Consider the following 22,329-nt stretch of genomic DNA (forward strand, 5'->3'; position numbering starts at 1 on the left):
GTTCACCAGCTGCGCCTGCCCATCAGGCTTCTCCTCCCTGCCAGCCCTGTGCAGAGAGAGGAAAAAAACCCGACCCTGCTCTGAACGATTTTAATTAATGCTGACATTCATCAAGCTGCAGAGGAAGCAACTGCTGCTCATTGCTTGGGTTTATGTGAAAATAATAGAAATAAATAGAACTGTCATAAAGTTGTAGACTCTCCTGTCTTCATTACAGCTGACGCCTGGGAGAAATGAGTTGTGAGCAGCAAGAGATACAGGAGCTCATGGAGAGGCTGACGGGCTGCTGAAGTGCTGAGGGTTTCTCTGAAAGGCAGGTTATTTCCCATACCACGCTGTCTTCCTACCTGTAGACATGTGGATCTACTTGGGATGCCTGGAGATTAGCCGTACACAGTGACCCAGTGAATGTCATCCAGGTCCTTGCTGTGTCACACACTGCTCCAGAGGTGGCAGACCCCAGAGCCTGTCCCTCACATGGTTTGGGCATACCATGCTCCCAATGTCCTTTAATGCTTTCAAAGACCACATATGGGACTTACCAAGAGCTGCTCATCACCTGTCTTACACCTGCCAAAGGACTGCAGGTCCATGACCTGGAGACACGTGCACCTTCAGCAGGTCTGGTACAGGCTCACCATGGTAGAAAGGCCAATAACTGTACTGTATTGGTGCAAAATGCAAATAGAACCTGCTATTTCATGCAAAGCATGTATCAGATCTCTGCATCCTTACAAGCCACCTTACCCATTTGCTGATCATTCATGGGCCTTTTAAATGCTGTTGTAGAAGCTGTAGTAATATCAAGGATTTCTACCAGGGCAGCCTTTGGATGTTTCTGCCTGCTTATTGACAGCTTTTCCTTGATCTTCACTGTAGCATTAGTTTCCTAGCAGAACTATAAACTGTAGAAGAGAATAATTTCTTATACCCTGACTCCTGGAACTAGAAATAAATTGCTCTTTCTTCACAGATGTGTTCCTGCACCCCAGGTGTCCTTTACTTTAGCTTTAAAGCAAAAACAAAGAAATAAAGAAACAAATAGGAAGTCTCAGTATGACAGGACAGTATTAAATGTGATTTTCTTTGCAAGAGCTAACATCTGATCTGATATGCAGTGCTAACTGGTCTACTATATGCATACAATACATCTTCTCAAAAGAAAATTTTATCTCCCCAAACCCTCAGTGAACCAGGGAAGCAGTTAAAAATGGATGTTCTAAGCAAGGGATCTGTAGGGCAGGAGAAGCTGATCTGTAATCCCTCTGGGAAGGGTAAGTCCTGTGCCCCAGACAAGTCCAGTGGAGATCTCTTGTGGGCAGATATTGCTGGTGTTGTTTCTTTACTCTGATACAGACCTGAAGCTCTGGATTTGATACCAAGTACTTTTCAGACTATCATTTTTGCCTTTAATACCTCAGAGTAGCTCTGTCTTCTAGGGAGCAATCCACAAAATGACCCATCAGTGCTTTCCCAAGCTTTGAAACAGGGCCAAAATCAAAGGAAACCCCAAATCCCTCAAGCCCATGTTCATTTTTTGCCCCACTGGCATACTGTGTGACTGGACTGATTAATTTCTGTAAAGTGCTTGGAAATTACAGCATAAGATCCTGATGGTAAATAGCTACAGACCTTCAAGAGGGTAGGCATCTCCCACCCTCTCACACCCCTACACACAGAGTCAAATACATAGGAGTCCAGATTCTGTTGCAGTGCTGGACATGTCAGACTGTCTTCTGTAACCCTTATTTTTAATACAATAATTTAATACAATACAAAAGAGCAGTTATCCTGTACTGACTTTCAAATGGGCCCGCTGATCCTGGAAAAGCACTGTGAATGATAAAGTATTCTTCCCAATATCGCTCAAGTAAAATGCACCTCTTTTTTCTCCTTTAGCTCTAGCCAGCAGCAACTGTTGCCCGCTGATAGCTACAGACAACACATTTCCCTTTGAGGAAACAAATATTGTTTTATTTCGTAGGAAAAAATATCCCCTGTAATGTCAGCTATAAAATACAGTAACTGGTCTTCAGCAATACATTGCATTATACACACCTAACTGTATTGGAGACTATAAATTCATCAGATGGTGCAGGCCGGGGGGCTTGTGGAGTAGAAGGGATTTGTCTCTTGTCCCCCTCCAGGGAGAACTGTCACCCTAGTGCTGAGATATTGCTTGAGCAGTGGCTCTCCAGGGGCAGAAAAGGCAGAACTTGCTGAGTCTGTTTGCGATGTGCTTATCTATTATTGACATTCATATCCTGTAATAACTCAGGGAATAAAAATAGAAAATGTGACCACTCAAAACCACCTTTGGATCCTGAAATGACGAATTTCAACTGCAGGGAAGGGACTGATTGGATCCCCGCCAGTCCAGTCCCTGTGAGCAAATGCCTTGCTATCTTCTGTGGTCAGTTTTATAAATGCACATAATTGTGAGGATGTGTCAGAAGCATTAAGGAAAATCATAAGCAGTGTTAATGTCACTGACATGGCATTAAAGCCTACTAGCAGCTGTTCGACAGAGTTACATCATGCATGTTGATAATGATGATGGTTTTTATGTTTCCTAGTATTTACTATTTATTTTTCTCTATTTTTGGGAGTCTGGTTCTATTACCTTTCTCCTCTTGGCATTCTCCTCTAACCTTCCGGTTTCTCTGACTGCCATAAGGTATTCTTTTAACAGCGTTTGAGCACTATTTCATATCTCGCCAGCTTTATGTTGACAAAAAACCCCTTTTGGTTAAATGTCTTTTTTAAATATATTTGTACAGAAAAGGTAAATATTAACATAGAAAGCAGCAAAATATATTTTTGAGGCTAAAGAAACAGATTACGTTGTTTGGGATTTTTTTCCCGCACTAGTAAAGATCTTTTTCAATGCTCTGTCATTTCCGTTATGGCTTGCATTGTAATTCCTAATCCGTGACAATTTGGAGCAACTAATTCCAAGTTTAAACACAATAAAGCCTCTTTAAAATTAGAAGTATTCTTGCCTATAGGATGTGGCCTTGAGTAACCTGGTCTAGTGGAAGGGGTTACTTCCATGGCAGAGGGGTTGAAATTAGATAATTTTTAGGTCTCTTCTAACTCAACCCATTCTATGATTCCGTGATTCTATATTAATGAACAGCTTTTGTTTAATAAAACTAACTTTCTACAGTATTTTTTGCAGTGTCTTCTGCTACTTTACCTTCCTGTACTTCTCTTGTCAAGTGAATTTCATTTTGAATAGTTTTGTCAGGAACAGCAAAAAAATTACGTGTTATGAAATCTCAATAAAATGATGAGATTATTTCTTCCAAAGCTGTCTTTCTGGGAGACCTTTGGTTTAGGCGCTAAAATATGAATCATGTCAGCACACGACTTGTGTAATGAGGAGTTCTTTGGTCACTAATTTCTGTCAAGTCTACCTGACTAATTCAGTGGTTTTAGCCAGTGCTGAGTCTGAGGCTTTATTGCTTTTAATAAGCCATTTTTACTACAAACCTACGCATCATGTTTATTATTCTTATTCATAGAATTTTCATTAGCGATCTGTGCCAGAGATCTCTGCATTGCTCATTACATGATAATAGATACATTATACTTGTTATAAATCATGTGAATTTGGGGACAAATTTGATCTGATGTAGTCTACAATACTAGTTCATGAAATTACAGTGTTTGGTTTACCCCCCTTGCATCTGTAGGGGTGACTGGATGTGTAAGCTAAAACAGGGAGAAAAATATAACCCTAATTTCAGTCTCTACCTCTCCATCTTTATTGCAACCAGTCATTATAGGAGGAAGTATGGTACAGATCCTTTCCCCACTGAAGTCAAGTAGTGAGCGAACTGGATTCACTGGTAGAAATGATAGACAGTTAGTGTGTGCTGTGTTTAATTTGAATAAATGAACTTGATCATTTGGTTTCCAATAAAACAAAATAAATGGCACATAAATCCATTAATAATGAAGAATCTTTGGTTGTTTCTCTGTTGTTATTTTTGATGTTCAGAAGTGGGTCACTTGGTATGTGCATAAACAAAGAAGATAAATGGCTAGAAGAGGAATGAATTTTCCATAACCTGATTAAAGGATACGTCTGGCTCCTCAGAGAATGTTATAGTGCTTAATGATTTTGTTGTTGCTGTTCTTAATGTGTCTAATGTTTGCTGTTTAAGAAAATCAAGAAAAATGTTAAAAGGTTGCTCCAGAAGGGAGCTGTCAGCCAGGAGGAGGAGACAGCCTTGTTTAGCCAGCAAATTCTCCACTGGCAAAATGAAGAGGGAGAGAAAACCCTTCCCACCCCAGCCCAGAGTAAAACCTCACTGGATCTAAAATGAGGAACTAGTAAACTGTGCGATGTGACCTGCAGATCCCTGCTGCCCTGTCTGCAGCCCAGAGAGCCCTAGCTGGAAAGTGCACAGAAGCTTTGGGTGCAAGCCCCCTGGCAAGTCTTGTGTGTGCCCTGGGACCTGAGGTCAGGAGAGAAATGCCAGCAGCCTCAGTTTGGATGTGCACCTATAGATGCAAGATGCCCCAGTTTTCAGTAGCCTCTTCTCCAGAACTGAGCATCATTGCTGCTGAGAGACAGAGTACCTGTTCACTGGGCAGGACCAGAACTTACACGCATGATCTGACCTTGAGTGCCCTTGCGTCTTGTGCCTATATAACCAGGTTCAGCCTCTTCACCATCTGTCTTCTTGCAATTCATATATGACAGAAAATGAGTCTCAGCTGATGTACTGTTGCCACATCCAAGCTGCAGAGTCGGCACTGCCCCAGGGTGGTCTGCAGTCCTGTGCCAATGCCCCAGTGCATTCCCATCACTGGAAACCCTTGCAAGGAGGAGACTAAGAATAGCCTGCTCTTAGCCCAATATGCCATTTGGTTGGTGCCCTGATACAAATTTAAAAGTGGATGTGTGGATGTCCTTGGATTCTACTGTTCAGATACAGGCCCTGTAGTCCCATCAATGCACACCATCTCCTGGTATCAGCATCCCCCAGTCACTGGACAAAGTTCACTTCTCTTCCAGCTGTTTTATTGAAATCCAAGTGTTCCCAGGATAGCATGTGCTTTTTTGGCAGTGGCTGGGAGACTAGACTTAAAATACTAATGAGGTCTGATATTATTTCATCATGCTGCTACTATGGTTCTGCACAGTGCAAACTAGGGGAGGGAATTGGCAGATGCTAAGAGATTGTAGCAACAAAAGTTGAGAGAAGATGCATTGACAAAGAAAAGACAGCTCCCTAGCTTTAAGGGTTTTCTGCCTGCCAAATTGCCAAAGTCTGTGACAGACAACGGAGCCATGAGAACCACTAAAAAAGGAAGTGTAAACCCCATGTATAATGTCATACAAGGGCTCCTTTATAGTGGGAAATTACAAGCACCTTGACCAGACCAGCTGCTATTAGTGATCCCCGAAATGACAGGAGGATGGTGATGGTAATAATATACCTTTGAAGGATAAAGCCTTTATTAAATAAATATTAATGAAATTAATCCCTAGTATTACTCAGTGGCTTGTCTGGGGTCACACAAATGTCAAATTTCACTCTCTTTTAAAGTCAATTCTTTTCAGGAATCTGCATCTCCCTAAGAAGCCCTATTTATTTATTGCAGATCTGTTTGCATTTTGCATAGCTACTGCCATAATAACATCAAGCCGGGCTTTGTTAGCTAAGGATCTTTTTCACGTCGCTCACCATTTTAGTTCCCATAACAACAGAATACATCCATAATATGGAAACTCAGCTTCTCTCTAGCCTTCTGGGATAAGGTTGTTTTCTCCACTTAAAAGAAGCTTGTGACATGCTAGAGGTTTGGGTAAACGTGAAAACTTGCATAGTGTAACACTAGGAGATCTGATGGAAGTGCTTAACTTTCCTATTTAAACAATGTCTTCAGATGAAGCGACGATTTCAAATGCCTGCAGCTTTTGGCTTTGGCATACCCAGGGATTGCTGCACCATATCTGTGTTTTCTAATTACGATATGAAATGCATGTGTTCAAATGTGCCTTTTTAGATTCCAATGAATTCATTGTGTGTTTATGAAAACACACAGCCATACCAAAGTTGGCCAGCCTATCAAGGTTTATCTTCAGCCTATAGCTCTTTCCCTGAATTCAATACTGCAGGCACAATTTAATGCAAACCCAATTTATGACTTAATGCTCCAGGGACCATAGTGGGAGATTGTTACATTATTCTTTTCTAATCCTATTTGTGTTTTAATTTGCTAAGTCTGTAATGAGGTGCATGCCTTGAATAGATTCAAGATCTTTCACATTGCTTTTGACTTTGTTTAATATAATAGATTGTACAGTTTGCATTCAGAATTGAGGTGTTCTAGTCAGTACTGTCTCTCCATTTTCAAAACTGGAGTGAGTAAATTTATGTTCTGAAAGTAATTGTATCCATGTTTCCTTGTTTATCACTTAACGGTTTATTTCCTGTTATAATTTTCTGTTACAATATGTAAGGTCATAGAAATCAATTCTCAGCAGACTCTGACTTGACTGTTCAAAATTACTCTCCAAAACACTCCGAAAATATTATGGAGAAAATAAAGCAGTGGGTAGTAAGTGGCTGGCTATACCGATTCTACTGTATTATTGCTTCTTTGATTTTATGTGCTGGTGAAACTCCAATAGAAATATAGAGAAATGGAGTAAAATGTCACGTACAGGAGATACCCAGGCGCTGGTAATCAACATACCTCAATTTATGCCAGTGATTTATGGCATTAAATCTACCCCAATATACCCAGAGCATTTTTGTTCTAAAATTTATTGTCTGTGATCCCAGTTGCCATTCACCTACATAGAGAAATCCCATTTCAGATTACTTCTAGATTATTTTTTAATCTAGATGCCAGCTAAATGCCAGCTAAATGCCAGCTAAATGCCTTACTGCTATACCAGTCAGCCAATCCTTTTGGTTAGCTAGGTAATTCTGAGTGTTTTCTCCCATGTTTTCATTTCCTGGATATTGTTTTGCCTGGATCTATTCCCTTGGGAACAGGCAGAAGCCAAAAAAGGCCCAGGGGTTTCTCAAAACCAAAAGGCAGAGGTAATCTTTACCCATGTTTTTGCTCCCTAATAAATATAGTCATCCAAAACATGGAGTCTATTGCAACAGCACAGCATAATCATGCCTCATGAGTAGCAAATGCAGGAGTCCAAATATGTCTTAGAATACTGAAAGCTCTTGTAATTTAATTTCTTTTTCAAGTATGCTTTCTGTTCACTTTCCACATTGCCTTGAGGACTAATAAATCAGAATAATGGAAAGCTTACAGAAATCTTGCATCATATTAAAAGCTGCTCTTAATTTCTGAAACCTCCACATGTGCCAACAGATTCTCCAGTTCCTTATTTCATCAAAGTGAGCATGAAGTAACTCCAGCCTTCCTCACATTTCAGAAGGAGAATTGAGGAGCCTGGATTCATATCTCTGGCACTGAGCAGATGGGTAGTGGGTTGACTACTGCAATACCCTTTTTGTCCATTTTGGATGCAGCTAAAATCTCTCATAAACTTGATTTTGGTAAATCCAGACAGCAGGAAACCCTTAACTACAGGTGAGGCCCTACACTGTCTTACGTTTTTAAGCTCTGAGAAAATATCTGTGGATATAACGATACCATTCAAAGAAACTCCAAACCCATCCTTGGTTTAGTACTCTACACAAAGCCTGAAACTCTAATAAATACTTTACAGGTAAACTAAAGCAATCTTTATTTCAGATGGCTGAAAATGGAAGCTGAGTCTTATCAGAATAGCCCTTCATTAAAAGTAACTATTTCTGGATGCAGTGCTGTCTATTTTCTTACAGCACACGTGCTCCCACTCACACCGGGTAGCATCTGGTGATGCAACTGATGGGAGGGACACAGGAGGAAGGTATACGAGGTTTACTTGGAAGTTATGGAGTTACTTCTGAAGGACCCTTTGAATCCAAGCAGTTCTATGTCTGTTTCTGCAAACAGAATAGGAAACACCTGAGTCTAGATGGAGAATTTTCAGGTTGCCTGTATCATAAACCACAAGTGGCCTTTGGAGTCCTTCCTGACTGTCTGGAGAATAAAATAAATTCTTTGTTTAATTACGGGGGTTCCTAATACCAGGACTGATGCAATCCACCAATATCTCTTCACTGAATCTTGCTGTAACAAAAACTCCAACCAAATCTGCAGGCTGCATGGTGACTGCCTTCAGCAGACACGGCAAAACAGCTCTTGAAATTGGAGCTGGATGGTTCTCAGGAAGGGCTGCTGGCCATGAGCTAGAGGAGGAGCCCATCATATCCTTGGGAGAAGTTAAAATTGGCCCTCCTGACTGACAGTCACTGCCTGGTCCCGCTATCCCCCATGTAGAGACTGGGTTAAGTGTACTGGAGCTCCAAATAATCCCTTCAGACAAGTTTAAAGGGTTAAGTGACATCCAGCGTCCAGCCCTCAGCTGCACGTGCTACAGGCAGCTGGACCTCTGCCCTGCGTGGGTTCCCAGGGAGAGGGCACAGGGGCTTCTGAAGTGAAAACGAGATGCTTGACTCCAACAGTGCAATGCTGGAAACCTTTTCACAGCTTCTCTCTTGCCTAAATCCATCAGTGCCGCCTCTCTATTTCAGTTTCACACAGAGCTATGCCTCTCTACTCTGCTTTAGCCTAGCTAGATTGAGAAATTAGATAAACTTCCACATTAGTCCCCAGAGGGCAACCTTCAGACATGACTAACACACTACTGGGACAGGCCTGTGCTTAGCTGATTACTTCACTGCTGTAGAAGGTGCAGGTCTGAATCTTCTCAGGCAGAGGAAAGAACTAAATGGGTATTTCCCACCCTGCGGGTAAATGCTCTGCCACCTGGCTTTCATACAAAAGCGGGGCATGATGCGCTTCTCTTATGTTCTCATTTATAACAAACCAGCAGCAGCTACTGCTCTTTCTTCCAGAATTTCCTGTGGACCCTAGAATTGTCAGTGTGCTCGTTTCTGCAGATGCCCATTTTAGTAAGATTGACCAAGGGTTTTAGTCAGAGCAGAGCTCAGTTTCTGTGTCCCAGACAGTCCTGGGTGAAGTGCTGAGCTGCTCAGGATTGAAAATACACCCAAGGGGCAAGGATGGAGGATATGTGCCTTTGAAGTCAGGTGACAAGCAAGCAGGGCTTTAAGCTTGTGTGTTACACATTACTTGAAGATGGGCTTCATTTCACTTAACATCAGCCTTCTAAATGGTCGGGCACCTCAATTACACTCATCTCATCCTCTTGGGAGAAATGGGCACCTCCCAGATTCACTTAGCAAAAGAGAGTCATCTTCAGGACGTGCTCCTCTTTCCTCTGGAAGCAGCATGGATTTAAAGGTATTTGTCCTTCACAGTGCATACTTGCAGCTCACATTGTCTGTCAAAGTCACCACAGGGTTTGCAGCGTGACTTCTAAGCCAGGACAGTGAAATCCTGTGAAAGCAGTCAAAATTTTCCATACCTCTGCCCTTGTCATGTTGAGGTTTGTTTTTGACTTCCTTCAGTTCAAGAGCATCCAGAGAGAGAAACTGGTTTTCTTTGATGGTAGGAAAAAAAGAGCATAGGAGTATGAAGGAAAGATGTCTCTTACCTGCTGGTGTTTTAGGAGGCTTTTATGGGGGACACATCTTGTTTATTATGGAATGCTTATTAAAGTATTAGAATAAATCTGGGACTTGACAGCTGTCAGTGTGTAGCAAAGAGCAACCTCACAGTGACTGTGCAGTTAGTAAAGCTTATGGGACCGTGTGTATAAAGAACAGAGTGCTGGGGCTAAAGGAGAATCCCCATCGTTTGGCAGCAAAATGTGCTTGCAGAGAACAGCAATGCACATTTGGCCGGGGAATATTTCCCATAACAGACTAGGATGGCTGCAGTGCCCTTCCTCACCCCAGTCACAAATTAGTACTGATGTTACACTTCGCATCACACACCCCAAGAGAGCCAAGTACCTGCACAGCACACCAACGTCCATTTTCACTCACAATTCACACCAGGAACAGACACTTCTCACCTGCAGGTCACAGCACCCAAGGCTGCTTTATCAGTAGCCAAACAGGATGCTGCAGACCACGGAGAAACAGGCAGAGAAGCATTTCCAACAATGAAAGGAAAAATCCAGTGCCCACAAGATGAAACATGTTCAATGGGTAATACAGTGTCTGCATGCTAAAATTCCTGAAGGTAATTAGACTTCATTTTTGCATATGCATATTGTTTAATCTCAGCTATTTTTTTACTAAAAGCATTAAATACTTTGTTATAATCCCTTTATGACAGAATGCATCCATTGCTCCACAAATAAAGTCAGATATTCGTGTTTTCCCTTCGTATAGATGCACGTAAGAAAATGAAGGCATACATCTCTATCTCTCTATTGAACAAAATAATGTGCTATAGAGGTATCTAACCTTACAATGGTTATTGAAAAAACAAGAGAAGAAGGACAGCTCTTAAGTGCTAATTCCAGAAAGCTTGGGCAGTGGCAGCTGACCCTTATCATGGCACTAGCACATATTAGCCAAAATAATACTTCACAGTTTTTTAGTACCCAACTATATGTTCTAAGGAATAGCAAATGTTTAATCATAAATATTTTAATGGCTTCAGGGATTCATGGTATTCAATGACTGTGTTAAATGATAATAATCACATCTGGTTTATTACTATAGTAATTCAGTAGCTTCTCTTCAGTAGTTATTTTTTATTATATGTGCTGTGCTACTGTCATGGTCATTTATAGTGGTAATATTTTAAAGTGGCTCATTTGTTTGTTTAAGGACAGTTTCACAATGTATTTCTGTATTAATATACATTTTGTACTATTATTTCCAAGCTGCCACTGGAAAATTGATCCTAGCTTGTTACGATGAGAGGGGCTGGGACTTGTGCAGAATGCCAACGCCGAGAGCAAGTGATGGAGCAGATGGGTAGTGTACTGGTCTCCACTGGGGCTGTAACTGCTGTTGAGTTTTATTCATAAATGAAGGGGTCCATTAAGAAATAGTTAACTAATAATAAACATGAGGGGAGGATTTGAATCAGGCAGAGCACAGACAGAACTCGAAAAATACCGGAATTAAACGGTCAAAAAGCAACTGGATATGGCCATTTTACACATTATTACCCAATAATACTCCCATTCTTTGCACGCTAGTGCACTTATAATGGAGGGAATTTTACTAGGGAGACAAGGGAGAACTGATTGATTTTGCTGATTGTTTTATTCAGATACCTGCCCACTCTCAGTCGTGAGAGAGGTCTCATTTATCTTAATGGGATCACTGGTGAGAGGAAAGGTTTGTGGGATCAAGCCATATATCAGAACAAATGGGAAGAAAGTAGCAGGAGTTAGCCATCAAATTAGAGGAGGGTCCACTCAAGACTGAAAAGACCTTCTTGTCATTATTTTCTCCCCTTGAAATTGTGATGTTCTAAAACCTTGTGTTCTGCAGGTTGCTGAACTTCCTGGCCATGGCATCCACAGGCATCTGGGATTCAAGTTACTTACCTGGAAGAAGTCACAGAGGCACACAGAGCAGAAAGGAATGGCTCAGAGGGTGGCATTTGTGAAGATGCAGCAATTTCTCATCAAGCCCTAATAGCACTGGTGACTACTCCTTGTTTTAGCAGCCCAACACTGGAGGGTTTATGTGGAATTTAAGGGCAGCAGAGCACCTCCTGGCCATGATCTACATCAGACCTTTTCTGAGACCTTGCATTGCCTTTATAGCTGGTAAAAAATAATCAAGAATCATATTAATGGGTGAAAAAGATATAGATGAAGGCAATTTATAAATGTTGCCTGTAAAAGAAAAAAAATGGTAGAGCAAGGGTTAACTTTCTGCTTTCTCCTTTTTCATTCCTTTCTCTTTCCCCTCCCTTTCCCGCTTTTAATGACCCGGTGAAGGAAACTCTGTTTAGTTCAGTAAAACCTCTCTTATATCCCACCACACAGGATGTACTGAATTGTTGCAGGAAAAGTTAAAAGGAAACTAAGGACAATTGTTAGTGCTTCTTTCCTGCTCCATTTTCTAGTTGGTTTGATTGGTTGGTAGGCTGAGGGTAAATGGCTTTTATAGCTTTGAATGATGAATGACTCTGAAATAGTCTGTAACCAGAAGTGCCGACTGACATGCTGCTGATTTAACTGACATACAGGGTTATGTTTGTATAGTCACTTAAATAAACATGTGTTAGGCTGGAGCCAACTACGCCAGCACTTCTTTGCTTTCCCTCCACCCTCCATTTATCACTAAAAGATAACGATAACAATTTGATCTTCCTATCAGTCATTCATTATATTAATTAATTCAAATGTAATTGTTTTAAATGCCTCTCCATTGCTGTGGGTACTTTGTACAGCACTTACACACACTATCAGAGGACAAAATAAATCCTCAATAAAAAGATACACTCATCAAATGGGCTCCTTCAAACTAGCAGTCCCTTTCATCCTGCAATTATCTCCTTAGCCTTCAAAGCAGCCTCTCCCTAAATGCTCACGAAAATAAATGGGTCCAGGAGCTTGACAAGGAGCTGAACTAATCCTGGCTCTTACAAAGGAGCCAAAGCAAATTCCTCAGAGAAAAAGCTCTTCTAGGAGATTCTGCCTTTCCTCTGCTCTTACTTACCTTTGTGCAGTGCTTGTTCCTTTGTGGCTTTCTGTGAAGCTTCATCAAACCTTATAAAGGTCTTTGTTCTTCTTATGCTTTGTTGGATTGTGTTTTTTTTTGTCTCCCAAGTGAAGTACAGAAATAAATTTCAAATCTGAACTTTAAATATACATATATGTATGTATACTGGCATTGAAACCCGCACTTCTGTGTGGTTTTAGTGAGCGAGTCAGTATGCAACAATCTGTTTTAATAGCAAAACAGGGAAGAGTGAAAAGCCCGGATAAGAATAATGGGACCTTCCTCTGAGTAATTCTTCTGCTTGGCTTTAGAATCCCAGGCTGACCTAACACTCTGCAAAGCTTTATTGCAAGATTCAGGCAAACTTAAGTTCTAATAACTCTCACATCAAAAATACATGGATACTCAAAGTGCCAGTGTGAGACAACATCTATTATAAGACCATGGTTTAGACACACAAAGGTGGATACCTTTCACATGAGGGTGTAAATGTCATTTGAAATTTTATATAATTCAAAGTCATATCAGTTGCATTTAGCCTGATTTTACTGTAATGTTCTATTTGTTTATTTCCCATCACTGTGCACTGGGAGTGAACCCTGCCTCATCGCAACCAACCCACAGTTTCCATAGCAGCCTTCACATTCTATAGCAATGCAAAAGATTATCCACCCAAATTAGAGAAAGACTGAATAAAATCATGCACTGGCTGGTTCATCTTAAGCATTATCTGATACTGCTAGGTTTTATACAATACTCCCAGTCTGAGTCACTACGAGGCCCATCAGCTTCACACCCAAGCCTTCAGTTTTCCTGTAAAGAGCTTTGTAATCCTGGATTAGCTGAGGTAAGCAGCAAAGGAGCAGGCAACTGGCTTCAGCGCCATTTGAAGTCAACTGCTGGGGTAGAATCAGAAGAGATAGAAAGGAAAGCCCTAAAAACCCTTTTGGGCCCCAACTGCCTCTGCTTTTACCTCTATACAGCTGAGCCAGGAAACCCTGGCAGTCATTGGAAGCTGTCCCAAACTTACACCACCTGCTGCTCATGTCCCCGTGTTTCAGATAAATCAAATGGGAAGGGAATTCTTAAAAACCACATGGTGGGTTCATGTTATGAATAAAAGGAGGAGAAAGTCCTCATAGCCACCCTCAAGAGCTTTGATTTCAGCCTTAAACGGCTGTTTTAATATGGCAGTGTTTCACCCTTTCTTCTCTTCCTCGCACAAGACACCCAGATGGCTATCACCTTACTTTAAGCTTGCTTTAATGACGTCAGCCCATTCCTTGGAATGTGATTTCTAATTAGCTCACCCCTCATCCCCTCTGTTGTCTGAAAAAGGGCTTCTTGTGCTGGAGACCTGAGGAATTACAGGACATAGCAGTAACTGTTGCATTTAATATCTTGTCGGCAGTGTGATGGATTTAGCACGCTCTTGTCTGGCTATTTGGATTCTGGAGAACACTGTATGCCTGATTTCTATCAGGTCTAAGCAATGTCCCGTTAGGGGCCTGTTACATTGCAGAAACCCTTTAAGGGAAAACAAAAATGAATACCACCCTCTATAAATTAGCTGGAACAAACAAACTAGTTGCTCAAAGTTACTGTACTCCTGCCAGGAGCCATAAACTAGCTAGCAATGTTTAAGAAAAGTAAAAACTGTTTTTCCTACTGTGGAATAAACAGTCTCTGGGTTCTATTCCTAACCACAAATGGCAAATGTATGCAACTCTCCGAGAACCAAATTCTGCTCACTTTCCAAATGCGCTTAATCTCCAGTCCTCAGAGATTAATTAACTCGGCAGGGAAGCCAACACTGAAGTTGAAATAGAGGTGTTTTTTGAAGTAAGTGCTGTTAAAAAAGCTGCTCTGCTGAGGCCAGCAGAAAAATCTGCAATGTTTAACCTAGATGCTCCTGTTTTCCTGTTTTCCGAGCAAAGTCTTGATTTTAAGTAAGAGACCCAAGAAATAGACACTAGGCACAGATACGACCATCTTTTAAGTGAAAGAGAAAGCATTTACCTACCTCCAGAACTAATTGCAGAGATTTTGAACAAAACCATTCACAAAGTATACGTGTGATGTGGGGAATGAGTTTTTTAGCCTTTCTGTGGAAAGAGCCAAGGCTCTAGTCCAAAAAAACCCATAGGGATTGGATGTTCCCAGTCACCACTGGGAGTTGTCCGATCTCATACAGGCTCCTGGCAGTGAAAACCACAGGAAACCCCAGTATTCCTCCATGTCCCATCACCTCCAGACAAAGATAGAGAGTGTGTAACATGCCTTCAGAGGGCTCATTCCTCACCCTACCCTAGACATCCCACAGAGACACCACTGTGTTCAGCTGGGGTACCTGGCTGTGGCAGCACAACATTCATTGCTGAGCTATATGACAAAGGGTTCTTACTTTGTCCTAAAAGTCTCTTATTGGGCTGGTTTCAGATTTCCCTTCAGGGGCATTGCTGTGTTGTGCACATCAAACCGATCCACTCCATATCTTTGTAAGCACAGCCTTGGCCATCTCTGAAGTTGAAAAGACCCACAGTAACCCCACTGAGATATTTTGGTAGTTTTGTGACATGAATTAGGATTTAACTGAGGCTGAACAGAGATCAGCAAATTCATTTTGCTTTGTGTGAGTCCTCTCCTATTCACCTCACACAGGTGAAAGGTAAGGACTTCCCTTAACAATTCTCTGTGCCACTGGTTAAACTAAATCCTTAAGATTTTACTTCAAGACAACACAGATACAGGAAAAAATAACTGGAATCACTTGATCAAGCTTCTTCTTCCTACATCCACACGATATACCTATACAACTGTGTAGAGAGCTGTCACAGGATGTAAAATAGAAGTATGCTTTTATAAGAGAAAGTGGGATCAGTAATGGACTTTTTCTTGTCTACAGACTTAATAATAGGTAATATAATGGTAATCACTTTCTTTTTTCCCTCACCCCCTGCCCTTTCTCCTGGAAATACAAATGAACTCCAGTGGTGTTGAGGCAGCCTTAGGATTCAGCAGTATTTTCTCTCATGTTTTCATTGCAGCAAGAATGACAAGAGGCAGAAGTCATGTCCTCTACATGGCCTTTCTTTTAAATCACCTGATGTTGCCCCGGTTGTCCTGACTTCACAAAGAGGCCTTGAGATCCTTCTGTAATTACAATCACATCCTGTCCTCAAGCCCTGCATCCACACCAGGGCTTCCTCCTGGCTGGCTCTTCAGCTGTGCATGGTTGAATTCTTGGGGCTCGACATAGTTCACTTGATCTCTCTTGACCCTGCCTTACCAACAGTTGTTCCAAAAGATCCTTAAATGTTTTTATACCTTTGTGAACAATTAGAATCACAGAATCATAGAATAGTTAGGGTAGGAAAGGACCTTAAGATCATCAAGTTCCAACCCCCCGCCATGGGCAGGGACACCTCACACTAAACCATGACACCCAAGGCTTCTACAAGCATGGGACTTCACCGGCACGTTAGTAAGTGGTTGAGATGCTGACTTCCTTCAGATTAATTAGAAATAGATATTAAATCTGTCTAGGCCTCCCTGAAAATCCTCTTTGCACTTAAACTCTTCACAAGCCAAAATACATTTCAAAATCTAATTCACTGTGTCTAAACTTATTCAGTTGTAAAAAGGGTTTAGGATTACCATTTTTTCAGTAGGTCTTAGTTAACAATTAGGTCTTTGAAGAAAAGTTTTGTCCTGCTCCACAGTATTTTTAATGCCCTGAGCATTCTTCTCAAAATGATCTTACACTAAACAAAAACAGCACACATTGATTATAAAATTAACCAAAAGTATGCCCCACTGCTTTCCTCCCCCCCCCTATTCTATTTACCATTGCTCCTTTCCTTTTCCAACCTTTTGGCTAATGCCAGCATCAATTTTATCAGTATCCTGTGTATTCTCCAACCATGTTAAAGAAAATGCCTCTCAACAGCAAATACACACCTGCATTTTCTCCTGCTTCTTGATCCATTGCAAATAAGTCATTTCCCTTTTGAGGAACCATTACTTCATGATTTTCAACCAATACAATGCAGACAGCAACAAAGTAGTATGGATTTCAGAGAGAATTATTCAACCCAAGCCAGGTCTAGAGGTCAGCACCTGAGATAAGTTATTTTACAACACATGGTAAGATACTAACTCTGCTGTTTCATGACATGCTCTCTAACCCACTTCTATATGAATAAAACATGCTTTTTTCCAACATGTATTTCTTGGTCTTTGAGCTCCCTTCCTGTCCTTGGGCTTCATACTCTGCTCTTGACAGGTTTCTTGGGAAAGAACTAAGACAACAGGATTCCCCAAAGCAGAAAGCTATTTCTTTACAGGAAATATTAATTCCTGGGCTTTGCACTGAGGCAGCCTGCTGTGTGTGGTCACTCTGTCTTCTGACTGGTATTGCATGCAGGAAACTGCTTGAGAGCTTGGTGATTGATGTGGGCTGTTGGATTTAGTCAGGGGAACAGATGTGTGTTAGGTCCCCGATCTAACCACAGAGAAAGAGTTTTAATACCTTTAAAAGGTGCCAAATTGCCTGATTTTGCCAAGCCATTTTGACACATTACCTTACTCGTGAGCTATCATTTTCATCCTAAGAGCATACAAACGGGGTAGCATGGAAAGGTGTGTTCAACTCAGTAATTGGCATTCGGGTGTGCAGAAAGACAACTGAATGGGCAAAAGGTCCAGCTTCATATAAATGCCTCTGACTGGTTGCTATATCCAAAACCTAGAAGATTGTCTCTTCCCTTCTTTCTAGAATTTAGTCTACAATCAACAGGAATCCTCCACATGTACTATAAGACCTCTAAATAAAAAGCAGAAGCATACAACAATGTAATGAAGGTAATATAAGGCAGCAAGGCAACACCAACGATCTCATTGAATGTTCACCTTTGCCTTTCTGGGGAGACTGTAGCACTTCAAAAGTTTTTTGAACAAATTACAAGAATGTATGAAATAGACAAAAAGTTGTGTGCATCTGTTGATATGGTGTTGACTGAAAATAAAGCAATAATGTTTGTCGTAGCAGCATGTTCCTTTAAAATCCGTTAGCTATAAAGCTTGACAATTCATAGAATCATAGAATAGTCAGGGTTGAAAAGGACCTTAAGATCATCAAGTTCCAACCCCCTGCCACGAGTAGGGACACCTTCCACTAAACCACGTCACCCAAGGCTCTGTCCAACCTGGCCTTGAACACCGCCAGGGCTGGGGAAGCCACAGCTTCCCTGGGCAACCCATTCCAGTGCCTCACCACCCTCACAGTAAAGAATTTCCTCCTTATATCCAATCTAAACTTCCCCTGTTTAAGTTTTAACCCATTACCCCTTGTCCTATCACTACAGCCCCCAATGAAGAGTTCCTCCCCAGCATCCTTATAGGCCCCCTTCAGATACTGGAAGGCTGCTATGAGGTCTCCACGCAGCCTTCTCTTCTCCAGGCTGAACAGCCCCAACTTTCTCAGCCTGTCTTCATATGGGAGGTTCACACATAAGCATTTAATGTATACCAGCATAAAAGCTTTCGTACTTCTGGGTTACTCTCTGCAATCTGTCTGGCCCATGAGTATCTTGTTTGGACATGTAAGTTCTTCAGTGCAAGCACAGTCTGTACTTTGGATTCTGCACAGCAGAGCAGAGAACATATTGTTGGTGTTTAAAAAAGAAATGATTCGTATTTTCCCTATTTAGCATACCAGAAATTCCGATAGATGCCATGAGACTCTCTCACTACTTTCTGCTAGTGCTCAAACACACAAGTGCTAGTTCAGAAAATGTCTGACGTGCCCAAAAAGTTTTCAGCGAAAAACACTGGGAACTAAAAAAAACCCCACCAAGAAAACCCCAAATACAGAACACTAGAATTTCCATTAGAGTGAGATTCTCCTCTGTGACACTGAAGTATGAAGGTTTTTAGCATCAGAAAGTGGGATGCTCTGACTTGTATTATTGACCTGGTCTACAGCATCCTAAAATTGAGAAAGTCATGGAACACATTCTTCTTAGGCAGAGCCAAGAATGAAGCTACTCCTGACTGTTTTGCTACTGTGTGCTGGCTTTCTGGAGTAGACAGGTCACAGTGGACTAGCAGAGGTGTGGACCAAATGTATGGATAAAAATGTAAAGGACAATGGTATAATGGTGTAGGTAGAAAAGCCCCATTTTGAGACCATCATTCAGCACCCATTCTCAGATCCTGGTCATGCTACAACTTGCAAAAAAAACATGTGTGCACAGCTTGGTCTGATGTTCATCTCACCCTGCTTTCCATACGATGTCAGACTACTTCAGAGTATACGACAGTATGTGCCACAAGACAGTGCTCTCTCCTGAGTCTCTGCCAGGAGTGGTGGTGAACACACACCCTCTCCCAGCTCACACACGTGTTGCTGGCAAGATATGCCAAGTTTATACAGAGAAGAGCACAGATTTTCAGGATTCCCACTGTGGTTCTCCACAGCAAGTGTTTATCACAGGCCTTTGGATGCTCTGCTTTAGGACTATGTGTCTGGACCTGTATAAGAGTTAGCCCACAGTCCTGAACATTAACTTCAGTCCTTCAGTAATGAAGCTTACAGAGGGAAGTTGCAGCTATCGAATGGTTGACGTTTCTTTGATGAAACAAAGTATTTGCAAGGTCTGGGTCTGTACCTGCAACAGCTTCTCCCTGTTTCTATCCTACATGGAGATGAAGACAGAGAAGAGGGATCAGAGTAGGGAACAAGCATATCTGCTGCTGTGAAATCTTGTCCAATGTAACTCTGGTTGGTCTGGGGGCTTGGAGAAGCAAGGCAATGGGACGCAATTCAGAAATCACAGAGAGCTGAGGGAGTGATCTGTGAAACAAAAAACCATAGACATGTCCTTAGACTTGCCTGGGTAACAGGGGAGTTCAAAAGCCCATAACTAGATGTTTGTGCCAGTTAAAAGACCCACTGTCACTTTCAGTATGTCACCATTAAAACCACTGTGTCTGTCTCTCTGTTGAGAAATGGATGGCAGGTTCAGTGAGAGCATGGGGAGTGGAAAGAGAACTCCATGCATCAGTACTTTCAGAATAGTACCCAGTGCTACACTATCAGGTTTTACTGGTATCCTGGATGTCTCCAGTGATATACGCACCATCAAAACATAAACATAATCTTCTGAAGTGGATGATTTTCAGCAATAGGAATCTGAAATCAAGTTCTATAAATGATATGTGAGATGGGAATTTACAGGGGCTTGAATAGTGTCTCCAAAGTAATGCTGTGCATCTGAAATTTCTCCCATTAGATGAGTGTTATCCAAATAAGTGGTCTGGGAGTCAGCTGTGCCGGAATCAGCTCCCCTGGCAGTGCCAAAGCAGATCAGCAGCTTAAAGCCACATCCCTTATTTTCTGGAAATCTCAGTCCCTCTTCACAAATGTGCTTTACTTGTCGGGTCCTTGGAGGATGGAAATTGTCCAGTACAAACTGTGTTGAGACCACAGTTTTGAAACACTGGAAGGCAAAAATAAAGCCTAGGCTCATGCCAACCTTGTAACCACACCAGCAGCACACTGGTCTTATTTAGAAGTGCAAGTCTGTGGTGGTTCGGCCAACCCAGGGGAATTTCTCCAGATTTACGTCCGCATACCTGAGAGGGCCTTGGCATGAAATCTGTTGAAAGGAGCAGAGGAGGAGAAGGATGTTCAGAGTTTAATTTATATAAGCTACAGTAAACAACTAAAAATTAAACTAGTGCCTGAAACAGCCCCAGTCAAAGCCTCTCCCTCCTTACCCTTTTCCTTGTGACATTTATTGCAGGGCCCTAGAGAGGACTGGAGAGTATGTGGTGATCTGAATTTTAACACTGGAATGTAAAGAATTTTCCAAATGGGTGAGGGGAGAAAGTTTTCTTTAAGCAGTTCCAGGAACAGACCTGAGGAGAATGCCTGATCTGAAAGGGCCTGATGAAGACTTAGCCTTTCATTTAACAGCATGTGCTTTGAAGTGGCAAAAGTGTATGTGATCGGGGATGCATTTTTGTCACGGCTGCCTTGGGAGCCACATATCCTGTGATCACCGTATTTTATTTTGCTTTAATCTGTGAGGTTTGACATTCTGAAGGGTTTGCATGCAGTGGACATGATGGTAAACAGCCGAGTCACACTAGGAACGCTGAGAGCTGCCAACTCAAACACCGGAGCCGCACGGGAGGCTGAGACAACACGGTCTCCAGTGATTTGTCACTGGTGATGGCAGTGAGGGCGGTGGGCTCTCTCCTGCCTCTGCATTTCAGGAGTAAGGCAGGCAGTGTTAGAGTCCTCCTGAGGTTTGAAAGATTTTACCAAGTACTGACAAGTACAGCCAGCCAACAAGAGATTTTGCCTACAACTTCCCATAGGGAAACAACCCATCATGAGATAAGACCCTTTTCTGTTGCTGTCTTGTGTTTATACATTTACCTACACTAAGGCATTTTGCTATGCTCACCGGGTGTGTTTGCAAGTATAAACCTTACCTGATATTTCATTTCCGCTTTTCAAGTCTGTGCAGCTCTGCAGAGGCAGATGTGAGGCTTGCCTGTCCTGCTAAACTAATTTCACTGCAGCAGCAATTTTAGCCAGTATTAAATATTCAGTTAAATACTGTTCAAAGAAATTGAACAGTCCTAATTGCAAACTAGGGGTTGTATTGATTAAAATTCTGTGATTTGTGACCTGGGGAATTTTGCTACTAATAGTTTGTGACCTCTTATTTGGATTTTCACTGCCTTTTCTCATGCCTTTTTACTCTTATTTTCTGTGTCAATACATTCTTCCTAAATATAGCTGAAAAATTGATCAAAACACACCAGTGATCTTTAAAAAGAAGTTATTTTCTTAATATTATTTCTGCATGTGAAGAAAATTCCTGATAATGAAATAAAAAAGCTCACAAATGGCTTAGAAATGCTGTTTTATTCGAGCAAGAACCGACAGGTATTTCAAACTTCAGTCTGTGAATGCAAAGGTAGATAGTTACAATTTAGAAATAAATAAGTGATGAAAACTTAGGCTGTTGGCATTGGCAATAATGAGTGGAGATTGACAGAAACCCATAAGTTTCTCTGAAAAATAGTTTCTTAAAACCTAGATCTTGCTACCTTCTCTGAGCCTCCAGTCTCCTGCTTTATTTGCGCTGACCTCAGCTCAGGCAGCATGAGGAAGAGAATGTGCCTTCCCTGACCAATGCCTTGTCCCTGAACTGAAGAATCTGATGTCTCTGGACTCTCAGAGAAGAAATGGTTTAGGAGACTCCCTCCCTGGGGAGCTGAAGGAGGCGTTGAGATACATTGCAGAACAAGCAGGACATGAAAGGACCTCCCATGCTTTACAGCCAGTGTCTTCTTAGCACAAGCATAAGATATAAAACCTTTCATGTAGTTATCAACCACCATCTTGACAGCACTTTGGTTTTGTCCGTTGCTGCTCTCATTGGAAAGCTGTTCCAGGACCTCCCTGCTCTGCTGGTTGGACTTATGTCTAATTTCCAGCCTAAACTTATTTGTGGCCAATGTACACCCATTTGTTCGTGTGCCAACATGGTCCTGAAGCTGAAAATAATAATTGTGTTTTTTTAAATCCTTTCTCTCTCCCTGTTGTTTACCCCCAATATATTTATAGAGAGTGATCCTATCTCTT

General features: G+C 41.6%; 1 long non-coding RNA gene across 1 annotated transcript; it reads left to right on the plus strand.

Annotated features, from left to right (window-relative positions):
- Window positions 1-8,161: 8,161 nt before the first annotated feature.
- Window positions 8,162-12,734, plus strand: LOC133223939 (uncharacterized). The gene is made up of 2 exons (XR_009728741.1): window positions 8,162-10,209; window positions 11,481-12,734. It is a non-coding gene; the product is annotated as an uncharacterized LOC133223939 (long non-coding RNA).
- The last annotated feature ends 9,595 nt before the right edge of the window (window positions 12,735-22,329 follow it).

The sequence above is a fragment of the Neopsephotus bourkii genome, unplaced genomic scaffold (assembly GCF_033783945.1).
Source record: "Neopsephotus bourkii isolate Nb327-2 ecotype Australia unplaced genomic scaffold, CSIRO-AGI_Nbou_v1 NB_1656, whole genome shotgun sequence".
Taxonomy (NCBI): Eukaryota; Metazoa; Chordata; class Aves; order Psittaciformes; family Psittacidae; genus Neopsephotus; species Neopsephotus bourkii.